General features: G+C 37.5%; 1 protein-coding gene across 3 annotated transcripts in view; it reads right to left on the reverse strand.

The window, feature by feature from the left end:
* Window positions 1-15,004, reverse strand: part of BicD (Microtubule-associated protein Bicaudal D) — a 180,472-nt gene that overhangs the window by 135,745 nt on the left and 29,723 nt on the right. The gene's annotated exons all lie outside the window — the stretch shown is intronic.

Raw genomic sequence — 15,004 nt, forward strand, 5'->3', positions numbered from 1 at the left:
TACATCCTTCCTAAAATGAGGTCACGAGACCTGTACGCAGCAACTCAAGGCGTGGCCTGACCATTGCCTTATACAGAGAGACAATCACCTCCTTTTTCCCTGCTAGAAAAATTCCTGTACAGTCAGTCCTCGTATAGCACGATAGTTGTGTTCCTAGAAATCCTCGTGCAATGCAAAATTGTGCAATATAAATAACAGGCCCTATGGGAAAAATAGGGTTAGGTGCCGACCACCTAAGACTGAACACACATTTGTAACCAAACATTACCAAACACAATAAATAATCGTAATAAAATATTTACGTATTTTATTACGACTATTACGTAATAAAATATTACTAATGCTTTTATCGTAAGCAAACTTGCTTTTTTGTTTGATTTTCTATACAAACAGATGACAGCGTTCCATCTCTTCCAATTCTTTGTGTCTTGATCTAATGGATTTTAATTACACTTTGAGTTGTTCCTGCTATGAAAATTGTTTTTATTTTCTCTGCATTCTTTCTAATTCTCGGCGTTGCCTCATTTAGGCCAGTAGCATGTGCAATATCACATGGTCTTAATTTCGCTCAGTGTCAAAATTTCATATTTTTTCTCTATCAACAGAGGCAGACTGGCCATAAGCCTTACCGGGGAAACCCCGGTGGGCCAGAGGCCAGAAGAGGATGGAGGCCGGCATGATTTTGGCCATAAACGCTAGTATGAGGCTGCTACAAATTTTCCAAGGTAAGAATTTTTGACCCAGTCTGCCTCTGTTTATCAATATTGCTTTTCTTTCTCTCTCTCTCTCTCTGCATCTGTAGTGTCTTCACCAGGACGCTTCTTTTTCACACCTTTTAAGTATTTTACTCATTTTTAGGGAATAAAGCGCAATTACAAAATGAGGAGGCACGCTTGATACACATAAACAAAGCTGCGTGCATGTAGCAACTGAATAAACAACACTGTAAAGACAGAGACACACTATGAACACCTCACTAGCTCACATTTTACTAAAACACATTTCTGGGGGTTACTACCATAAAACAATAAAAACTATTTCCAGCTGTGTTTCTGCTAGTGGAATCTGTTATAAACTGGAAGTAAACTCTATCTAATTGCATTTGCGATAATACCGATAGCTGGAATTGTGTGGGATTTTACGTTATTATGGCGAAAAGCGTTTCCCCTTCACTGATATAAAAAACATAAATACATTTTCAGAATCTTCTCTTCATTCCTATCGTGTTGCGTTTAGTTGGGGTGATTCCGTATTTGACTGCCATTTCTTGTAAACACAAAGGCGAATCGTGCATTAGCGAATTCGGTTCATGTTATATATGATATCGTTCCCCTATTTTTAAATCTTGTATGATCGAATTTGTATAGGGTAAACACGTGTTATATGAGGACTGACTGTATATCATTGACAAAACCCATTACCTACCCTGGCAGCATGTCTGCATTGCTCAGAAAACTTCATATCTGACTGCACAATTACTCCCAAGTCTTTTTCATTTTCTACCACCTTAAGTGTAGTACCACACAGTTTGTACATTTCTCTGGGGTTACTTCTACCCATGTGCAGTACTTTGCATTTGTCAATATTAAACTTCAGTTGCCACTTCTCAGCCCATCTGCCCAAATTTTCTACATCCTGTTGCAGTAGCACACTACCATTACTGTCATTAGCATTAGTAGAGGCTTACGCTTATGCAGCATCAGCCAAAAAAAAAAAAAAAAAAACCACTCCCATTTCACCCCTCCATTCGTTCCAAATACCTGTCCAGCTCAGCCCTAAATTTATTTAGGCTATCAACTTCCACAACAAAGGATGGAAGTCTGTTCCACCAACCAACTACCCACTGGCTAAGGGCAAACTTCTGTAAATCTATCCTACATCTGTCTTTCCTCAATTTGAATTTATGCCCTCTCTGGTGATTATTCTGAGCAAGAGGAAGAATCCCATCAGCATTGAGCATGCTCAATCAATTCAAGGCTTTATACACCTCAGTCAGATCACATCGCAGGTGCCTAGTCTCCAGACACTGTAATTTAAGCCTGTCTTCGTAAGAGCAACCCTTTGTTCCATTCACTAATCTTGTTGCCTTTCTCTGTACTCGTTCGAACAGCTCTACATCTTTGTTAAAATGAGGCCACCAGACCTGTATACAGTACTCAAGGCATGGCCTGACCATTGCCTTATACAAGGGGATAATCACCTCCTTATCCCTGTTAGAAAAATTCCTGTATATCATTGACAAGACACTATGAGCTACTCTTGCAGACTGTTTGCACTGCTCAGAAAACTTCATATCTGCCTGGACAATTAACCCCAGGTCCTTTTCGTTCTCTACCACTGCCAGTGTAGTACTACAGAGTTGATACATCACTCTGGGGTTACTGTTGTTGTTGTTGTTATTTGGTTTTTAGAAGCATTAGCAACTAAGGCCATACTGCTCCGGGGATATGCGGTGGTCATTCTCTGACCTTTCCGCATCCTCCGTATTTGGTGGTCACGGGCTCGAACCCCGGTCTAATCAAGAAGCGTGTGCTATGCACTGCTGCTTCTGCCCAACTGGCTACGGAGGCGCCTGGGGTTACTGCTTCCAATATGTAGTACTTTACATTTGTCAATGTTAAACTTCATTTGCCACCTCTCAGCCCATCTGCTCAACTTTTCTAGATCCTGTTGGTTGTAGCAGTGTTCTGTCATTAGTGTGCTTAACAACCCTGCCAACCTTCATCTGCAAACTTGGACATTCAGCTTGATATACCGTCATCAATATCATTTATAAATACAGAAAACAACAATGGACCCAACCGTAAGGGATTCCACTAATAAAATTAGTCCACGATGAGCATTGTCCATTGATTACCACTCTCTGTCTTCTCCAACTCAACCATCCCTTTATAGCAGCAATTTGCCTCCAATTCCACACCGCTCCAATTTGTTCTATGTGCAACAGTAACAAAAGCCATTCTAAGATCCAAATATATGATATCAAAGTTATTCCCTGCATCGTAGTATCCAATCAAATTGGTCAGACCACATCAAAGTATCTAATCAAATTGGTCAGACCACATCATAGTATCCAATCAAATTGGTCAGACCACATCATAGTATCCAATCAAATTGGTCAGACCACATCATAGTCTCCAATCAAATTAGTCAGACAAGACTTTCCCTTAACAAAACCATGCTGTGCCCAAGCTATAACTCAAGTCTTGTCTAGATGATCCTGCAGTGCTTCTTTAATCAATGCCTCCATTAATTTTCCTGGAACAGAAGTTAAATTAACAGGTCTATAATTACTTGTGTCGCCCTTTGATCCACCTTTGTGAATTGTGGTCACATTTGTACATCTCCAGTCCATGGGTACCTCCCTTGAGTCCAAGTAATCTCATAATTATGGCTAAGGGTTTGCTTACTTCCTTTGCTGCCTCCTTTAATATAACTAGATAGATCCCGTCAACCCCAGATGCCTTTTTTATGTTTAACTTCAACAATTTCTATTCCACTTTGCTCTCAGTTATTACAAAATCATCTAGCTCACTGCCAGAGTTTAACTCACCTCTGGCATTACCCTCCCTGAATAACTCCTCATGGGCAAATGTAGATGCAAAATACTCATTTAGTTTGTTAGCCAACTGAGCAGGATCATCAACAGTTGAACCATCAATATCCATTGGACCAATCTGATTCATCCCTTTCCTTCTAGAGTTTACATAGGTAAAGAACTCTTTGCTATTTTTCTTTGCATCTTTTGCCAAAGATTTCTCATAATCTGCCCTTGCCTGCCTAATCTCCTTTGTGACTTGGTTACAGACCAGCTTATATCTATCATAGGCTTCCATGTCACCCATTAATTTATATGTATCCCATGCATTTTTCTTCTCTGCCATATGTCTCATTAGTTCATCTGACATCCATTTAGGCCTAAACCTTGAACAATATTTCTTAGTTGGTATGTAAAGCCTAGTAGCTTCAAAGATAAATTCTTTGAATGCTTCCCATTTTGAATTTGCTGTTGGTAACATCATCAGTTGGTACCACCATATAGAATTTAAATACTGTCTCAGACCACCGTAGTCGCCTTTACAAAAGCAAAAACTCTTCCCTTTACCCCTGATGGTAGTTACCTCTTTGAATAAATCCCACTTTAGCACACTGTTTGGGTTTTATTGGCGCATCAGAAACTGAGGCTATAATGCATCAAATACCGGTCATATTATAAAAATTAGCACACTGTGATCACTGCCACCTAGTGGTTCCTTTACCTGCAGATTCTTAATGCATGAAGAATCACTACTGATAATCAGATCAAGAGTATTACTCCCTCCAGTTGCCTCCTGAACATGCTGATATAGAAAACAATTATCCAATAAATCCACAAAAGCCTTGCTGGTGTGTGAGTGACCAACCCACAAATTTCAGTCAATATCTGGGAAATTAAAATCCCCCTTAATAAGACTCTGGGATTTAGTGGCCCACTCTATTTCCCTGTACAGTTTCTTATTATACTCATCAGAGTGATTAGGCTCTGATGAGTATAATAAGAAATTGACTCGTCACTGCACTGTCCAGCGATGTCGACTGGCTTCACTTCCTTGGATTTTATGTTTCTTAACTAACAGCATAACCCCTCCTCCCTTCCTATCCTGTCTATCCTTCCTGTACACATTCTACTCCCCAGATTCTAGTTCTGCATTCCTTATATCTGTGACACCACATCTCTGATATCCCAACAATATCTGCCTTTGATGTTTTGAGCAATACCTCAAATTTATTTACCAAATTCCTAGCATTGGCATGCATGCAAGTATACATGCACCTTTTCCTATTCTTAGCTTCCCTAACACAACCCATATGTTTACTTGTACCACAATGTCTCCCAGCAGTCTCTGAAATATCCTGCATCTTGTTTTCCAGGCTGCTGCTCATTCCAATAGAAGCAGTGCAAGAATCACTTTCACCTCTGCCAGTGGCTACTGTTAATCTATTAGTCCTTGTATCCCCCATGCTAGCAGTTTTCCGACCCACCTAACACTGCTTCGATAGCATCAGCAAATATTCTTGCACCCTTTCTATTTAAGTGTATCCCATCCCTGTAGAAGCAGTCTCTCCTGTTAACAAGTAAAGACCAGGAGGAAAAAAATTCTACCCCTTGAGCCTTGCACAATCTTTCCAGGGCCGAAATGATCGTCAAGACTCTCATCATATACTCCCTCCTATCGTGTCTGGGCAGAATTGCAGACACTTTCAAATTCAACCCTAATTCATGGCTTTTTTTCAACAGTGACCTGTACTTGTTAAGTAATTCTGCCGGTCTCCTACTCTTAATATCATTAGTGCCAACGTGTACAAAAATATCGCCTTTTGTGCCCTTAAAAGATGATATCTGCTTTACAACGTCATTAACTTTTGCCCTTGGCAGACATACCCTGGTCCTGTTCCACCTATCCTTTTTACATAGGTCATTAACAACCCTGCCAACCTTTTTATCATCTGCAAACTTTGACACTAAGCCTAATATACCTTCATCAATATCATTGATAAATATACAAAACAACAGTGGACCCAACACCGAACCTTATGGGACTCCACTAATAACATTAGTCCACGAAGAACAGTGCCCATTGATCACCCTCTGTCTTCACCCACTCAACCATCCTTTTATCCATTGTAGCAACTTACCCTTAATACCATTCTGCTCCAATTTGTACAATAGTCTTCCATGATTAGAAATCCAAATATATGATATCAAAATTGTTTTTTGCAACCAGTTCCTTTGTGACCACATCATAGCATCCAATCAAATTGGTCAGAGAAGACTTCCCCGTAACAAATCCATGCTGTTTCTGAACTATACCTGTGGTTCTGTCTAGATGATTCTGCGCTGCTTCTTTAACCAGTGATTACATTATTTTCTCCGGAACACAAGTTAAACTAACAGGTCTAAAGTTACTCATGTCACCCTTCGATCCCCCTTTGTGAACTGGGGATACCTTTGCACATCTCCAGTATGTGGGAACCTCCCCTGAATCCAAGGATGCTCTCATAATTATGGATAAGGGTTTGGTTACTTCCTTTGCTGCCTCCTTTAATATAACTGGATAGATCCCATCCACCTCTGGTGCATTTCTTATGTTTAATTGCAATTTTTTCCTTCGCTTTGCTCTCAGTTATTACAAAATCATTTCGCTCCCTGTTAAGAGTTTGATACCTCTGCCCTCCACTCCCCTACAGAATTCCTCAAACGTGAATGTAGATGCAAAATACTCATTCATTTTCCCAACTATCTGATCAGGATTAACAACAGTCGAACCATTGATATCAAGTGGACCAATCAGATTCATCCCCTTCTTTCTAGAGTTGATCTTAGTGAAGAAGTCTTTGCTGTTTCTTTGCATCCTTTGCCAAAAGTTTTTTGTAATCTGCCTTCAGTTGCCTAACCTCCTTTGTGACATGATTACAGACTAGTTTATATCTACCATAGGCATCTGTGTTGCCTGATACTTTATATGCATTCCATGCATTTTTGTTCTCTGCCAAGAGTCTCAGTAGTTCATCTGACATCCATTTAGGCCTAAACCCTGAACAGTATTTCTTAGTTTATATGAAAAGCCCTAATAGCTTCCAAGATTAATTCTTTGAATGCTACCTGTTTAGAATGTGCTGTTGGTAACATCGTAAGTTGGACTCACTGTATAGAATTTAAAAACTGTCTAAGACCACTGTAGTCGCCTTTAAGAAAGCAAAAACCCTTTCCTTTTCCCGTGATGGTAGTTACATCTTTAAGTAAATCCCACATCAGTACACTGTGATCCCTGCCACCTAGTGGTTCCTTAATCTGTTGATTCTTAATGCATGAATAATCACTGCTGAATAATCAAATCAAGAGTATTACTCCCTCCAGTTTCCTCTCAAACATGCTGCTGTAGAAAACAATCATTCAATAAATCCACAAAAGTCTTGTCTTGCTAGTGTGCGAATGACCATCCACAAGTTCCAGTCAATACCTGGGAAGCTAAAATTTCCCATTATAAGACATTCTGATTTACTGGTGCAGTCTATTTCTCTGCAGGCATGGGGAGCCTAGAGTCTCTATGTATGATGTTATGAAGCTTATGCAATCATATTTAAGAATTTGTAGAAAGCTTTAGTTATTCCAAAAGAAAGATTTGCGAAAAAAAAATTCAGTTTGCTGCTTGGTGTCAGTTTTTCAGGACTACTCTTAATGCTAATGGTGGCCACCACAAATTAGCTTAACTAACTTTAATATTATAGTAACATTTACCAACACAGACAAAGTTACAAACATTATTTAGATAACTAGTTTTCTTTATCTCTTTGAAGTACATATAGCTTTCTTCTTCTGTGTTCATAGTAAAATGTTCTTCAGAAAATATTAACTTTAATTTCCAGTATTCTGTCACTGTATTTGTTAAGTTGACCACCTCTCTATCTTTAGAAAATTAATTCTGTTGTGGTTATGTTGCTCACAAAAATAACCAGGTAAACTACTCTTACCTTTATAAAATTAAAGCTGCGGGCACATATACATAAAATACATGCAAATTCTAAGTGGGAAGCATTCAAGGAATTAATCGTGGAAGCTACTAAAAGTTTCATACCTATTAAGAAATATTGTTCAAGGTTTACGCCTAAATGGTTGTCAAATGAACTAATGTGACTCGTGGCAGAGAAGAAAAATGCATGGGATGCATATAAATTATCAGGTGACACAGAAGCCTATGGCAAATATAAGCTAGTTTGTAATCAAGTCACAAAGGAATTTAGGCAGGCGAAGGCAGATTACGAGAAATCTTTAGCAAAGGATGCTAAGAAAAACAGCAAGGATTTTTTACTTATATAAACTCTAAAAGGAAGGGGATGAATCTGATTGGTCCACTTGATATCGATGGTTCGACTATTGATGATCCTGCTCAGATAGCAAACAAACTGAATGAGTATTTTACATCTACATTCACACATGAGGAGTTATTAAGGTTTGAAAATGCCAGAAGGTTATCAAATTGTAGCAGGATGCTTAATGACTTTGTAATAACTAAGAACAAAGTGGAGGAGAAATTGTTGAAGTTAAACATAAGAAAGGCATCTGGGGTGGATGGGATCTATCCAGTTATGTTAAAGGTGGCGGCAAAGGAAGTAAGCAAACCCTTAGCCATAATTATGAGAGCATCCTTGGATTCAGGGGAGGTCCCCACAGACTGCAGATGTGCAAATGTATCCCCAATTCACAAAGGGGAATCGAAGGGTGACAAGAGTAATTACAGACCAGTTAGTTGAACTTCTGTTCTGGGTAAAATAATAGAATAACTGGTTAAAGATGCATTGCAGGATCATCTAGACAAGACTGCAGCAATAATTCTGACACAGCATGGGTTTGTTAAGGGAAAGTCTTGCCTGAAAAATTTGTTTGGATATTATGATGTGGTTACAAAGGAACTGGATGCAAAAAATAATTTTGATATCATATATTTGGATTTCAGGAAAGCTTTTGATAAGGTTGCACACGGAAGATTGCTGAACAAATTGGAATAGTATGTCATTAAGGGCAAGTTGTTGCTATGGATAAAGGGATGTTTGAGTGGGAGATGATATAGAGTGGTAATCAACGGATACTGCTCTTCGAGGACTAATGTTATTAGTGGAGTCCCCCAGGGGACTCCATTAATAACACTCAGTGTTGGGCCCATTGTTGTTTTCTGTATTTATTAATGATATTGATGAAGGTATATCAAGCTAAATGTCCAAGTTTGCAGATGATACAAAGGTTAGCAGGGTTGTTAATGACACTAATGACAGTACGCTACTGCTACAGGATCTAGAGAAATTGAGCAGATGGGCTGAGAGGTGCAACTGAAATTTAACATTGACAAATGTAAAGTACTGCATGTAGGTAGAAGTAATCCAAGAGTAACATATCATGGAACTACACTCAAAGTAGTAAAAAATGAAAGAGACCTGGGGGGTAACTGTGCAGTCAGATATGAAGTTTTCTGAGCACAGTGCAGATAGTCTGCTGCAAGAGTAGCTCATGGTGTTTTGTCAATGATATACAGGAATTTTTATGCTAGCAGGGAGAAAGAGGTGATTATTCCCTTGTATAAGGTAATGGTCAAGCCACACCTTGAGTACTGCATATGCACCTAGGGGCCTCATTTTAAGAAGGACGTAGAGCTGTTGGAATGATACAGAGAAGGGCAACAAGATTGGTGAGGGGAACAAAGGGTTGCTCTTACCAAGAAGGGCTTCAGTTCTGCAAACTGCAGCATCTGGAGACTGGGCACCTGTGAGGTGATCTGATTGAGGTGTATAAAGTCTTGAATGGTTTGAGCAAGCTCAATGCTGATGGGATTCTTCCTCTTGCTCAGATTATGCACCTGTGGAGGCATAAATTCAAATTGAGGAAAGACATTTGTAGAATAGACAAATGACATGCGGAAATTTGCCTTTAGCCAGTGGATGATCGATTGCTAGAATAAACTGCCATCTGTTGTGGAAGTTGATAGCTTAAATAAATTAAAGGAAGAACTGGACAAACTTCTGAAGCAAATGGATGGGTGAAATGGGAAGTGTTTTTTTTTTTTTTATTGATGCTGTATAAGCTTGCTTTCTTGCATCATATGCCTGTACTAATGCTAATGATAATGCTTGTGGAGAACCTAGAGTTCATATATAGAGCTGTTACTCTACTTCTAACCAACTTTAAAAAAATTTTTTTTTTTGGAACAAAAGAAATACTCTCATAATTATTTACTTATTTTAAGAGAGCAGTCATCTGTTAAGAACTTGTGCATACTTACTTTGAACCGCTCTTCACAAATGCAATGCCAATCCTCCTGTTTAGTTGTGAATCTTTGTTAACATAACCTGTTGTTGCTTTTTTGGATCACCAATGCATCCAACTGCTCATAACCCAATGCCCCACACACATTTAGTGATTTGCAGGCTGCAACAAGGATGGATATAACAGGGGAGTTTATCTGGTTTTACAGTCAACAGGATTTGACTCGCTAAAATTTGACTAAACAATTAAACATTTTTCTTCACTTTTGCTTTGAAATGAATTTGGCCACTCAGCCAACAAATGCCATGAACCTCTCAACAGTAGACATGATATTTCCCCCTTGACTGATGAGCAGCAGGGATTCTTATCTTGCTTCTTTTATTTGTGGAAGGAGAAAAATAATTAGAAAACTTGGTTGGCTTTCCTTTGGTACATGGAAGATACAAAGTGAGATACTCATTAAAAATTTTGGTTATCTCAAGTGTAATATATTTTAAGATTCAAAGTTGGAAAATGTAAGGCATTTAATTTGTTCTATTTGAATCAAATTCTGTTAATGTCAGCATTTGCTTTTAAAGGAAACAAGTTAAATGCAAAAGGAACTGTTAATAAAAGTTAAAGCTTCGCAAAGGTATCTTCATGGATAATTATGTATGCAACTTGAATTTTATAAAGGTAAGGGGAGCTTACCTGCTCATTTTTGTAAGCAATGTAACCACACAATATAATTAATTTTCTTAAGACAAAAATGTGGCTAACTTAATGAATACAGTGAGAATACTAGAAATTAAAGCTCATGTTTTTTAGAAGAGCATTTTTTTTTTATCTTGGGGGGAGAGAGAGAGAGAGAGAGAGAAAGCGAGTGCATGTTTTTGAATGATAAAGAACTGTTTATCTAAATACTGTTGTAACTAATGTAACTAAATACTGTTGTAACATTCATGTCAGTTTCTCAGCACTAAATAAGTATGCAAAAGTCCTTGAGAACTAGAGTATTTGAAAAACAGGAATGACTTGAGGCAAGCAGTTTGATTAAATCTGAGGTCTAGGGTAACTGATTAATGATTAACAGATTTATAAAAAATATAGTTTGCTATTTAATGTCAGTTTCTCAGCACTACGTTTTAGTGGTGACTACCATTAGTCATCATCATCATCATGACTAATGGTAGTCACCACTAAAAAGTATCATTAGTAGCTACCACTAAAGAGTAGTGCTGAGAAACAACGACATTAAGCAGCAAACTGTAATTTTTTGTAAATCTGAATAACGTGAGTAACTAAAACCTTCTAAAATGCTTAATTATGTTGTCATTTATGTAATTTGAAAATACATCTTTACTTTACATAATCATACAAATGATAGAGGATCTAGAATCCCCATGCCTGTGATGTTTTGGAGGAACCCAGAAGCGACAAATAGAACAGTTACACTGCTTCTACCCATCTTAAAGAACTTTTTTTTTTGAAACAAAAGAAATATTCCCATAATTATTTACTCTTTTTGAGAGGGCAGAGTTATCTGTTAAGAACTTGTGTATATTTTTTGAACTGGTTTTTACAGCTGCAGTGCTAATTCTCCTGTTTAGTCGTGAATTTCTGTAAACAACCAATTGTGTATTTAGGATCACCAGTGTGTCCGACTGCTCATAACCTAACGACCCATGAACATTTAGTGGCTGAATGTTCATGGTTCAGTACCAGTTGTGACAAGGAAGAATTCAACAGGGCCACATGGAAGGATTTGTTCCCTCTGCCAAATTGAGGAAAATAACAAAACAAGAAATCTGTCATATACCACATGAAATAAAAAAATGGTTTAAGTAATTTTTAAAAATTTCAGTTTCGGTTTAGTATATAAAGTGATAGAGGTCATAAGTTGTCCTATATTATACTACTGTAAACTACAATCAGCAAATTAACATTTTCTGCAGTATATGTTGTTTGTTATTTGGTTTTTAGGAGCATTAGCAACTAAGGCCATATTGCTCTGGGGATATGCGGCGGTCATTCCCTGACCTTTCCGCATCCTCCATATTTGGTGGTTACGGGCTCGAACCCCAGTCTAATCAAGAAGCGTTTGCTACGCACTGCTGCTCCTTCCCACCTGGCTAGAGGTGCCTTTGCGGTATATACTAAAGATCCAAGTCCTGTACCTTTACTAAAGCTATTTTCCCCCATCAAAATACAGATGCCACTAAATGAGAACCAATTGATCATTTTAAATCTGTACTGCTTACTTATAAGAGTTGTTTCAATTAAAGCACATTTAAGGCTTTTAAAAAATTTTATTTCTGAAAATTTTTTTAAAAATTTACCTGGCTATAATCTTCAGAAATTAGTTTTAAGAAAAATAAATGAAACTAAGAGATGGAAGTAATAACAAGACCTACGTGACAAATAAGAAAATAAATCTTTGGGTAATTGTAACAAATGTCCAATCAAAATTAATTGAATAAAATTTAATGTAGTATGGAAAAGGATGGGAGATTAGCCAAACAGATATTTGAAGCAAAAATGAATAGTAACAGACATAGAGGCAGACCAAGAGGAAGATAGATGGATCAATGGTATAGAACAAGCATTAGAAAAAAGATGGTTTATGCTAGCTGGGGTAAAAAATCTAACAAGAAATAAGATAGAAAAAAAAAAAAATGGCCTCTATCAACTGAACAAGGGATGGGGAGAATGCATTAGAATTGTGGAATATTTTTAAAGTACAAAAGCCATGAATCCACATATACCAATAAGAAATTATAACACAAGGAAGATGCTGAGATGGAAGAATATTGAACTAGCCAGTCTAGGAAAGTTACAGAGCAGAGAAAAGTACTAAGCCCTAAAACAGATATAAAAAAGTTGATCTGTAATAATTCTATAAAAAAAAGGTTAAGCTGGCAAAGGCTGAGTACAAGAAATTTTTTTGCCAGGGAAGCAAAAAGTCTTGGGTAACCCCCTGCTGACATTGCCAATGGATGAACTTAATAGGTACTTCACAATATGAAATTAGCAATATTGAAATTATAGAAGGCTGTTCATTAAAAATGTTTAATGCCTAACAGCAATAAGGCTCCTGGATTTTATAGCAATATTTAAACAGAAATGGAATTCTGAAGGATAGAAAACACAGTTTTGTTAAGAGAAAATCATGCTTAAATAGCCTGGTTAGCTATTTTGACATAGTCACTCATGAGTTGGATGTGGGAAATAATTTCTACATTATTTATTTGGATTTTAGCAAAGCATCTGACTCAAACCTACATGTCAGTGACAGTCACAGGTTACTGCATAAGCTGGAACATGTTAGGATCTTAGGTAAAAGTCCAAGTTCAACTGCAGGGTGGCCACAGGGAAGGAAGCAGAGGGCTGTGATTAATGGTCACTCTTCAGATTGGACTAATGCTAGAAGGTTTTTTTTTGTTGTTGGCACATAGGCTTCTGTGGCCATAATGCACCTTCCAAGGTTTTTGCAGTACTCTGATCCAAGGCCGAGGCGGGAATCAAACCCGCGACCTTTGGGTTGCCAGGCAGGCACTTTACCCACCCGGCTAGTCCAGTTGGCAAATGTTAGAAGTGATGATGTACATATTATATCATCACTGTGAAATGCAAAATCTATTTTTCCATTTCTTTCTGTGCACTGCACGCTATCATTATGCTCATTTGTGTTTGCAAATGCCTGATTACATCATGTTTCTGACTGCTTTAAATTGAAAAATCACATATGTATTGTACACAAAGTAAATGTGTTACCTTTTTCAAATTTTATGATACATGGAAACACTTGAGTCTTCTGAAATTTCTTTTATGATACATGGAAACACTTGAGTCTTCTGAAATTTCACATTTTATTTCTTTGGCATCTTACTTCAAAAGACATTGTTAATTAGCTCTTCACTGCACAACTACTACTATTAAATTATTGCACATAACAGAGAACAACACTTTTATTGCACATTTATATTTTATAATGTAGGCCATCAGGTTATTGTGACATAGACCATCAGGGCACACTAGTTGTCAGGTCCTTCACAACATACCTGGAAGCTAATTCATTAATGAAAATAAGAAGAAATTTGTAGTTTAAAAAATACAATTTTAGCATACTTTTATTATTATTATTATTTTTATTATTTTAAATAAATAGGCATATTAAAACTGAGTTTTTGCAAAAAATATGGAAAAAAACTCTTTTTCACCAACTATATTATTACAACAGTGAGAGAAGGGTCAATGGAAATTTGGTCTGCTACACCACCCAATAGCCAGGAAACTATGGGGCCTCAAATTCTGGGGGGTGAAGTGGGTCAACTTGTGGTCTCACCAGATCTACATGACATTGAAATCTGCACTCTGCTGCTCCAACTTGCAATACATGCCCACAGTCCACAGAGCCCATGTGCTAAAAGTAAAGGCATTCCTTCATCTGTGCTCATCTAAGCATGATCACATAAATGTCTGGGACACGGTTGGTTGGCATTTGCCAGGAAGACACCTCCACAGTACCCCTCCTTGTACTCAAGGCGCCAGAGGTTACAGGATTTCAAGAGGTGACTCTGGACACTCAACTCGCTCAACATCGACATCAACCTGTGGTCTATTGACAAGGCATATTGCAATGAAATCTTGGCCTATATTTCTGTTTGTAAAGGACAATTGTGTAAGTGCCGGTCCTAGTTTACTGATGTCATTTTATGTTCTGCTCAACTTGTCTTTTTCATTTTAATTACTATTATGTGTTTTTTTTTTCTTTTTTTATATATCTTTATTTGTTCATTTACGTAACTTCGTAACTATTTATGTAACTACATTAAGAAGTTACATAAATTTGTTTATTTATGTAACTTCTTAATGTAGCTTAAATCTCTATCTCTGTATTTATTCACTGTATAGACAATGTATTGTAAGATTCCTCTGGCCTTCTGTGTAAGGAATCCATACGATTTAATAATAAAGAATCTTATTATTATTATATATTCAGAGAGTTCACAGCTATGAGATTAGGAAAGTGGTAATGATCAGCACCGAGCTGATCAATCAATAACCAATCTCCTTTCAAGATGATTTGGATAGGCTTCAAGGATGGTCAGAGAGGTGGCAATGTTTTAACACAGCAAAATGAAAATTCTTACACTTGGGAAAATAGAACCCAAAACAACTTATATGCTTGGTGGGAGGGTAAAATTTAAAAACAGTAGATGAAGAAAG

The sequence above is a fragment of the Mastigoproctus giganteus genome, chromosome 3 (assembly GCF_048544385.1).
Source record: "Mastigoproctus giganteus isolate SK-2022 chromosome 3, ASM4854438v1, whole genome shotgun sequence".
Taxonomy (NCBI): Eukaryota; Metazoa; Arthropoda; class Arachnida; order Uropygi; family Thelyphonidae; genus Mastigoproctus; species Mastigoproctus giganteus.